This window comes from Delphinapterus leucas, chromosome 15 (assembly GCF_059928025.1).
Source record: "Delphinapterus leucas isolate spDelLeu-1000000601 "Yukka" chromosome 15, BTC_Dleu_Yukka2, whole genome shotgun sequence".
Lineage (NCBI taxonomy): Eukaryota > Metazoa > Chordata > Mammalia > Artiodactyla > Monodontidae > Delphinapterus > Delphinapterus leucas.
The window spans coordinates 85,405,994-85,416,863 of NC_143143.1; positions in this window are offsets into that span (position 1 = coordinate 85,405,994).

Below are 10,870 nucleotides of genomic sequence, written 5' to 3' on the forward strand. Positions count from 1 at the left end.
TGGAATAATGATCCTTCTGGATATATCCTTGTCTTGTTCTCATTTACAGCCTTAGAGGTATAAAAGCATATTTTCATAAAACCAACCCTTCCATGTGAAAGCAGATTCATCATTTGGATCCATCATTAATTTCCCAATGATGTGCTCACTGGCCATAAAGAAGACTTAGAGCTCTTTATGAAAATTTTATTCCGGAGAAAATGGTCTTGGAACATGGTTTGCACCGACCTCTTTTAACCTCTGGTTCCCTGTGTTATTATTATTAAGTAATAATGCTGCTTGCTGCCAACATCATTCTTCCCTCGTTGTACTTCAGAAGCCAAGTGATGCCTTTTTGAGTGGAGGACAAGTCAGCACTTAGTCATCGCCTTGTGCTCCTGGCCGGTCCCCATACGCCTGCCTGGATTGCAGTCTTACATCATCTTTTACGAGTACATCAACTTATTTGCAATTAAGTTTAGACTGTCTAATAAAATCTGGTGACATTTTAGCTTACAGTTTATGTCCCAATAAAAGGCTCCAAATGTTATTGCCATAAGAATCCATGTGACAACCCAACATAAACCTTTCCTTTCGGGCTGGACAGCTGACTGTGCATTTAGAAACAGTCGGCAGGGAGATGTAGGGACCGGGGTTGTGATGTTGACGATTCCTGAGGGCTTCATTTCCACTCTCAAGTTCCCCTTCTAGAGCTCAAAATGGTTCATCTCTTTCTTTCCTTCCTTATTACTGTGGTAAGAATACCTGCCATGAGACCTACCCTTTTAGCCTGTCCACTGGTACTAACTACAGGCACCGTGTTGCTCAGCAGACCTCTAGAACTTACTCATCGTGCATAACTGAGCTTCATGCCTCTTGAACATCAACTCCCCACTTCTCCCTTGCTCCAGCCCCTGGCAACCACCAATCTACTCTCTGCTTCTGTAAGTCTTGACTGTTTTAGATTCCTCATGGAAGCGGATCATGCAGTACTTGGCTTATTTCAGTGAGGATCATGTCCTCCATGTTCATCCCCGTGGTTGCATACCGCAGGATCTTTTTAAAGGCTGAAAAGTATTCCATTGTGTGGATGCCCCACATTTTCTCTATGTGTCCATCCATGGACACGTAGGTTGTTTCCATGGCTTGGCTACTGTGAACAGTGCTGCAATCAACATGGGGGTGCAGATATCTCTTCAGATCCTCATTTCAAATTCTTTTGGATACATGCTCAGAAGCGGGATTCTGGGTAGAAATGGGTTGAGATGCCTCTGGTCGCGGACTTCAGGTTTGGGCAATAGATGTGAGAGCTGAAGAAACTGCAGAGGAAGTCAGGCTTGCTGGCAGGTTTGTTTCTGGTCCTCAGAATATTGGGCCTCGGAACTCAGCTTAGGAAAGGCTACTTTCATTACAGTCGTTTAGGAGCTAAATAAACATGGAGCTCAGAGATTCTCAACTAGGAATTACCTCCTCCCCGGGACATCTGTCTGGGGACATTGTGGTTGTCATACTTGGGGTGGTACAGGCATCTAGTGGGTGGGGGCCAGGGATGCTGTTGAATATACCACAGTATGCAGGACAGCCCTCCACAGAGAATGACCCAGTCTAAAATGTTGATGGTTACACGGCTGAGAAACCCTGGTCTAACTGAACCCTCTTATGACACACAGCCTTGACTTTCAGTCCTTGTCTTTTGTCTTTGAATCACGTTTTGCTCAGTTCCTGAAAGTGATGGGTCTGCTCTGAATGAAATTATGGATAACGCGGGGTGCTGGCTGGCTGCTCTCAGCCCTTGCTTGGTTTGGGAACGCAGTGAACAGCAGCCCAGAGAAGGCTCTCGGTGTTTATGGGAGAGAGGAGACACAAGGGTGGATGTGCAGCCTGGGTTTGGGAAGGAGGAGAAGAGACCCAGTGAGCTGCTTCAGTTTCCTGCTGAAGGAGATGCAACTTAGAAGCAGTGACTTCATTTTCAAATAGAAAGTGCAACCTATGAGGAAACAAAGCCTCCCAGTGCTTTGGAAGTAGCCTTCCAGAAGCCAGCAGGATTTGTGACCCGGAACTATACTAACGGGTGCTCTGAATGAACCTCTAGGTATAACTCGGATGAAGTGTGGAATATTCCATGATTCTTATGCCTTAAAAGCTTACAGATTCCAGAAATGAAGCCCGTTCATGCATAAAATATCGGCTCTCAGAGCACAGTCATTTTCATGCTTGCCCTTGTGTGGGGATCTGTGTTATAAAGTATTGTGGTTAGACCCGAAAATCCTCCACCATGTGGACACAGACCCCGCTATTTATAGCTCTCCTCATGGTGACTTACAGCATTAATCTCCGTGTGAATTCCGAGCTCCCAAACGCCTGCCTAAGGAGATATGCTAAAGCCTTTTCCCTGTGGCATTCTTCCAGACAGAATTTAAGAGACACCAGAGGATGGCACATTTATACTGAGTTTGCAGTTTCCTAAACATGAAGAAGATGAACGGCTCTCAGTTAAGGAACACAGGTCAGATAGGAGCTTGAAATCGAGTATTTGAGCTGACACAGGAGAGAAACCAAGAGGCTTCGTGAAGTTTGCTGTGTCTCTAAGCTTCCTAAGACCCTATGATTAGAAACAGATTGAGGTCAGAGAGTGTGGTCCTATTTGAATTAATGAAAGAGCCAAATTGCCCAGAGGGCTGGTTTCCGCACTGCGTGTCTGACTGCTGGGTTCTGCGGTGGGGGAGGGAGGCGGCAACCAGGCCCCTCCCGTCCCTTCTGCTCCACTCCTCGGTTGTTTGGTAATTTGAGATTCCAAATAAGATTTCTGTGGAGAAAAAGACAAAATGACTCTGCCATTAATTCCAAGGAGTAGGGACTGTTAATGAAGAGATCGAAGTGAACTATTTAAGAAGAAAAAATCAGTTTGTTTACTCCTGAATGCTGGAAAGGCTTGGAGAGCGGGGAGCAGACGGACCTTGTCAAACAGACCCTGGTCAACCTCAGTGCCCATTCGCTAGTCCCGTGACCTTAATGCAGCTGAGTCTCAGTCTCCTCACCGTCAGTGGGGAGAGGAACTCATGCCTTCCAGGGGCACCACGAGGACGACGGGTAGTCATACGAGAGCACATGTGAGCTGCGTCTGCTGCAGAGGGTCTGGGCAGTGGACCTGCCTCAATGCGCACAGGAAGCGGGGTAATGGATGGCAGGGGAGGGGAGGTCTTGGTTTCCCACCTTGGGTTCCTGTTGACCGTTGTAAGTCCCGGATCATTTCGAGTTCTTTGGTAGCAAGCAACAGAAACCAACTTTGCTACGTTAAGCAACAGAGGAGTTTCCGGGAAGCCTATTGGGTGGCTGGTACATAGAGTGGACAGGAATGCTGGAGACTCAGGCTTAGTCACAGGAAAAACACCAGGGAAGCCCCTTCAGATGCAGCACCAAGCCAAGAGTTGCTAGGCGTTGGTGTTTGCTTTTCTCTCCTGACCGGAGTCCCTCCAGCTTTGTCTGGGTCACCAGCTGGTTTCTTGCAGGAAGGCAGAGCACCTTCACTGAGATGCACTAACTGAGCACAGGGAGGGCAGCGATGTCCCCGAGTCAATCCAGGCGCCGGAGCCAACATGCTAAATGCCCCTTGCAGGCCTCGTGTGACCTGAGCCTCCTGCCCACCCTGCATGCCCAACGCTGCCTCCTCCCTCTGCCAGCTGGGTAAGAACTTATCTTCAGTTCCAGCTCAGCTGCTCCAGCTTGTTTACCTGAAGTCAGGATTTTGCAGAAGCATCGGTTGTCACTGCAAACATTCCTGTCATCAGGCAGGCAGGCAGGCATCAAGTGGCATATCCTACCATCTTAGGGAGTTTGAGAGTCTTTCTAACGATGCACTCCAAAACTTGGTCTTACATCTCAAAAGTTTCCGCGTTAACTAATAACCAGAGTCCCCAGAAACAATGTGAGCAAACATTCATTTCCAGTGCCTTTCCAAGGCGGGGCTTGGATGTGTGGGTTTGAACTAATGCTGAATAAATTATCGGCACGTGTTACCCCATGTAAATGCCGGGCTCCCCATTTGTTCCCCTGTGCAATGACTTCTTTAGTATTCTGCGGGGAAATTTCTTAGATTTGTTTCAAAAGTATCTCATTCTGTAAGATGATATGAAGAAACCTAGGGAAGAAAAAAGAATACAGGCATATAGGCTAATTAAAAAAAGAGGCTGCAAAACTAGGAGAAACAAACAGCCTCTGTGTTTCAGGCTTATGAAATATTTATCCAGTGGCAAAGAAGACACTGTAGTCAGAAATGAACTTTGCCAAGTAATTACTTTTGATCCCAGCAAGATGCATTCAAAGGCCTTCAGGTAAACATCATCCTTGTTGGGGGGGAGGTGAATTGCAAAGCAACATTATGCTTTTAAAGGAAACAAGGAATGAATCAAAGTCAGACACTTGTCCAAGTCCTGTTGAAAAGTGTTCCTGTGTGAAATTTTCTAGATGATGCTCCGCGAGCGCGGACTGGAGATGTGAATAGGGGAAGATGAGATATGATCAAATGGTGGATGAGAAAAGCCACAGGCAGCAAAACCAGAGCGGATTTTCCTCCTTCTTAAGGAAACTTTAAATAATGCACATGTATTTAAAAATAGAGTATGTGCGGCTAATTTTGATAAAGATCTTTAAAATGACATTAAAATGGAAATACACTCAAACTAGGCATCTCCTGGGAAAATGTCACTAGTTATGTTGCATTTGTTTTCTGTTTTGTTCCCATGCCCTTGTGAAAACAGCTTTATCTTCAATACTCCCAGAGTGGGAGGAAGAGTTTTCAGGGAGACGGGAGCATTTTTTTTTGTTTTAAATGAATTCTCTGAGGAGAGTATGCTCTGTGCCATGCACACAAACTTTTCCAAGGACTGAGTTTACCCGGTGCTGCTTCCAGGGGTGGGTTTGCCTGTATTCTTTTACCTTTAGATTTTAAGCCTCTGTCAGAGGGGGCCCGGGTCCATTCCCGAGCTTATTAAGTATTAAGAAATAACACCACTGATCAAAGAACCCTGTAAAAATGACCTTGGTTCCAAGGTAATGCATGGCTCTTCCCCTGTAAGACTTGGTTTTCCTGGGTCCATATAGATCCAGCTGGAGATGATGTGATGACTGCAGAGGATGGAAAGCTTATCGTGGAGCTATTCTTATCCAGGTGCAAGCAACTAACCCTTTTACCATTTCATTCCCCAGGAATGCCAACTTCGGGGTTAGTGGGAACAGGTTCCCTTCTTTGACAGCTGTTATGAGAAGAGAATATTTTATAAATTCCTCATATGAAAAAAAGAGTAGAAAAATTTGAACCTGTCTCTTTGCTTTCATAAAAACCCCAAAACAATTTCTTATAACCCAAATGTCATTTCTGAAACACTATTCCTAGAACCCTCCTGTTGAAATCTTGGGACACTATTTGAAAAGAAAAGAAGCAAAAAACCTCCCTTCTCCCTAGCTCATAAGTAGAAGTAAAATTCTATGAACATTTTTGTAAGAAAAGCCTGGAATTGGTCTTTTCCCCCTGCTGGATTACAGAGCAGCGGGGAAGGTGAGCAAAGATTCAGAATAGTAATAAAGGTCAGGTCATCCCCCAAAGAGGCTACAGCTAATCTCAGCCTTTGTAACTGGAAAAATTGTGGATGTTTAGGGCGTGCTTTGGAAGATCTGGAAAACAAGCCAGAGGTGTTATCTCTGTGGTTATGTCATGGGGCTGATCCTCACTGCCTAATGAAGTGGGAGGGGTGACTGGGAAGATTCAAGCCTGCAACACAAGCTTACTGAAAGCCAGTGAGTATCCATGCCAGGAGCAGGTGAGTGCCTCGGAGCCCTCCCGGGAGCCTCCAGTGGGGGAGTGGAGAGCAGGATGGGAAAGAGAGGCCAGGTGGAGAGGCCAGGCGAGGTCCATGGGGTCCGTGGAGGTGACCCTCAGGGGAACTAGGGGGATTTTCAGATTGGGGCTCGCACATCCCACAGTGGTCAGTCATTGGCTAAGGGCTGCCCTAATGGCCATGAACTCCTGGCACTTGTGCTCTTGGCAAGTGCGGGCAATGGGGCTCAGGAGCCAAGCGAAACCTGGAAGGGAGCAGGGGCCTTGCTCAGAAATGATGTGAGGGACCAGAGGGGATCTCGGCGGACCATTCACAGTGCCCTCTGCACCTGGCGCTGCAGGCTGAGAAGACCCCCAGCAGAAGGCTGAGCCCTCTGAGTACTACGTTCTCTCCGATAACCTCCGCGTGATGAGCACGTTGGTGTTATTTGCCCTGTTGATCTCACCCTCTCACAGATGAGCGTGTGAGCTAGGTGGCCGAAGTCATTTGCCCACAGGCACTAAACGCCAGTCAGTCTAACTCCAAAGCCACCCCCCTGCATCCCATTCCCTGACTTTCAACAATCAGTCCAGTGTCCTTATAGGCAATTTGTTGGAAAACCATTTCCTCCCTGAGATCAAATAGATTCCCTTGCTCAGCTTGCTGCTTTGCATGATTTGTGGAATCCTGGCTCGTTTGTCTGCGTACATTCTTCTCTTCCACAAGGAAGACAGGCAAAGGTCCCCTTTTCCCCCAGCAGATGTGACGGTACCGCTGAGAGACAGTGAGGAGTAACTAGCACCCGAGGCCCACTGCCTGCAACCTGAGTGCAGCGTTCCCACGTTCCCTGTCAAACGGGCTCCAAGGCACATGTATAATTCATGGTTACAGCCCACATGCCAGCAGAGAGACTCTGCTCCGGCTGCTGCTGGAAAAAGGAGCTCGGCTTACAGAGGGAGGTGGTTTGCCTTCCGAAAGAGGGTTTCCACTCACGGAACTAACGGGCTGATGACCAGCTCCAAAGGGCTCTTTGGAGCACACAGAGATGCCCCAGCAACCACCCAGAGCAGAGCCCTGAGGAGGGCTGAATTGATTCTGGGGTTCTCCATATCCCCCTTAAAGGTTCTGTTTGTAGCTGTTGAGGTTTACTCATTCGCCCAGTGAGTTTTTGGGTTTTTTTGGCTGTGTTGGGTTTTTGTTGCCATGCGGGCTTTCTCTAGTTGTGTGAGCAGGGGCTGCTCTTTGTTGCGGTGCGCGGGCTTCTTATTGCAGTGGCTTCTTGTTGTGGAGCATGGGCCCTAGAGCGCGTGGGCTTCAGTAGTTGCGGCACGTGGGCTCGGCAGTTGTGGCACGTGGGCTCGGTAGTTGCGGCACGAGGGCTCTAGAGTGCAGGCTCAGTAGCTGTGGCGCATGGGCTTAGTTGCTCCGCAGTATGTGGGACCTTCCCAGACCAGGGATCGAACCTGTGTCCCCTGCATTGGCAGGCAGATTCTCAACCACTGCGCCACCAGGGAAGCCCCGCCCAGTGAGTCTTTATGGAGCGTCACTGAATGAATGGATGAGCCAGGGGCTTCTGTCTCTGGTCCTCTCTAAGGACAAGTAGATGCTGATGGCTTCCTTTGTCACTCTGATGAGGGGGATGGGGGGGCAGGGCATGAAGTCAGCTACACAACGGCTAGGCAAGGGGGGGTTTCAAGAGACAGGACATAAGGAAGAGGACCCCAGAGAGAGCAGCTAGAGCTTACCTGGGGCAACGAGCTTTCTCCTTGTATTTGATATTCAGGATGGAGCTATTTCCTAGTTTCAGGGGCTTACTTACTTACTAACACACTTCCCAGGACAGGGTCTCGGAAAAGAGGCCAAGCTCTCCCCGTGTGTGTTTGTGTGTTTCTATGTGCATGAGTGTGTGTGCACATGAGTGCATGCATATGCATGTTTGTGTATGTGTCCATCTGTGTGTGCATGATCAAGTGTGTATGTGTGTGCATATGCAATCTTGTGTGTTTACACACACTCATGTGTAAACATGCGTGCATGCGTTTAAGTGTATGCATGCATATGTGCATGCGTGAATGTTTATGCATGGGTATGCACACTTATATGAGAATGAGTGTGTGTGTGTATTTGAATGACTCATGTTTGAGGGTATATGCATGTGTGAATGCATGAGTGTGTACATGTGAATGCACGAATGTGTCCACACATGGATGTGTGTGCATGTGTGTGCACCTGGCACGTGTGTATGTGTGAGGTGTGTGTGTGTCCGTGTGTGTGTGCATGAAAAATGCCCTCTCTGCTCACTACCATGTCTACACCTGGAACTATAAACCCAACGTACTCCTGGGATAACTACTCGTTTCTCTCAAGTCACCTTCTGCAAGCCTCCCCAGAGGCACGGCGCCTTTGAGGTACCCCTGCTCCTCTGCCTGTCCCGCCCTGACTTCCGGGATTACCGGAAGCCTCAGTGTCCTCGCTGACTCCCCTCCTCTCTCAGACACAAGCGAAAGATGCTAAGCAATGGAGCCCTAACTTCTAGGTCATTCTCCCCTCCTTTGCATTGCTGCTGCTTCTAGCCTAGGTTAGCCCCTCATTGTTTTTTATCTTTTAATGAACTTATTTTGGTTTTTAATTGAAGTAAACATTCAGAAAAATAAACCATAACTGTACAGCTTGATGAGTTTTCATGAATAAACACATGCATGTAATCATATCTGGGTCAAGAATTAGACATGGCAGTCCCCCTGATGACCCCTCCCAGTCACTAGACCCCTCTTCCCCAAAGATAACCCATCCAACATGGAACACCCCACATCAGTTGTGTCTGTTTCTGAACTTTGTATAGGGGAAATAATGCAGTAAATTTGCTTTTACATGTGGCTTCTTGTGTTCAACATTCGTTTGTGAGATCCATCCTTGTTGCTTACAGCAGCATTTCTTTCCTTTTAATTGCTATATAGTATTGCACTGTATGCAAATACCAAATTTATTTATCCATTTTATTACCGATGGGCATTTGAATTGTCTCCAGATTTTGGCTAGTTTGAATACTTCTTCTATGCATGAATATCCTTATAAATTTCTTTTGGTGAAAGTACACATGCATTGCTGTTGGGTATATACCCAAGAGTGGAATTCTGGGCTCCCTCCTTATTCTTTGCTTGGACTCCTGCAGCAGCCTGGACCAAGTTTGCCTTGTTCTATCCCAGCCTGTAGTCCTCATGCCGTGAGCACATGCAGGAAGCCCAGCTCAGTCTCTCTCAAAGGTTCCCTGAACTGTGCCACACAATAGGCCTTGTAGGGGATGTTTTGGGCAGCCTACTGCCACACAGGACCACACACTCCTCCCAGGTGGATCCATGCCTCTTTGCATTGTGGTGTTGCAGCCCATCCCCGTTTATCACCCCCTTGTATCTGGACTGGCCTCCCGACTGGCTTTGACCAACAGAATGTGGTGGAGACCCTGCAGCTTCCCTTCTCTCCCTGGAGCCCTGAAACCAATCAACGTGCTGTGAAGAAGTCTAGGATGAAGTGTCATGTGGGGGGAGAAGTCGAGGTATCCCAGCTAAACCCAGTTGTGTCCAAGCCATCAACTGGCCCATAGAATCATGAGAAAGACGTGGCTGTGATGAACTGTCAGTGTGCTTGGGTTTGTGACACAGCGGGAGGCTGGCTGGTGGGCCCCACGCCCCTGCCTTTACACTTTATGTTCCGTTTCCTGGACAGCCCTTGTCCTCTCTCTGCCTGCCCAGTTCTCGCCCTGACCCCTGGTCCATATTCCAGTTCCCCTGGCCCCTGTGGATTTCCTCCTGGTTCTCCATCTGGATGTCATCTCTTCTTCACTGGGATACCCCTTACTGCTCTTCACTTCTCTTGGGCCCCCCTGCTGTACCCTGCCTCATGACTCAGTTGGCTGAGCACTTATTTCTCTCCTAGAGCAGTCTTCTCCAGAATAGGACCATCATCACCATTCCTGTCACTGCTGCTTCTGATAACAAAGATGCTCTCTCTTCTTGAGCATCTGCTCTTGGCAGGTCCTCAAGGTGCCTCACAGACATCATCTCATCATTCACTGTGGTCCTCCCGCTGAAGAAGGCATCACCCTCCTGAGTGGTTTAGAAGACTGAGGCCACAGGGGGTACGTGACTCCAAGATGAATCGGGGACTTGGACCCAGGTGGTTAGCCCCACAGCCCTGGCCTGTCCACATGCTTTGCCGTCTTTCTTTGCACAGCATCCTGCCAAGTACAGAGAAGACTCTCAAATCCTACTGAGTATAAACGAATCTGAGTTATTGGACCTCTAAAGGCTAATGTGTCACTCTTTCTAGGTAGGAAGTGACTTAAGCCAACAAAGGAAAACAGCAGTAGAAAACTTAAGTCGTTTCCCAATAAAAGCAGCCTGACATGAAACACACACTGCATTGTTTTCTGGTTAAATTGGGGGCTCGGACCACTTCCCTATTACCAAGCACTGAGGTGGCGCACTACAATGCACACTTTGCAGCCCTTAGCTCAGCTAACCCATGAGGTTATGCTGGTTCCATCATTTTACACATAAGAAAACCAAGGTTCAGGGTGGTGAAGTGGTCCCAGGTCCCACAGTTAATAACAGCAGAACTGGCATTCATCCTATGTCTCCCTTGGGCTGTTCATTTATTTAGCAAATATATATTGAGCTGATACTATATGCTAGCTTCAGAGACAATGGGATCAGCTCAGTGTGAACACCTTCATCCTCCCTGAGATGGATGCTCACATTCTGGATGTTCCCTAAGCGTGATATGATAACATTTCCTGCGAAGCTGGTTTTCTAGTTCCAAATTCCACTTTGTTTGAAGGCAGGCCCTTGCTGTGTGATGTGAGTAACAGGTGGTTAGCTGTAGGTATTAGGGCTTATTTCTTAGACTTCTAACCTGTTAACTGGTTGGTACAATTCGGAGACTTGCTTGCAAGTTTACTGTAAAGTTTACCTAGATGAAAATTGAGTTGTTGTAACATATTCCCAATACTTTCCTTTCTGTGGCATCACCTCCAGATAAATCTAATGTCTGAGTTTTCAGATGTTTTAAGCAAATGCCTC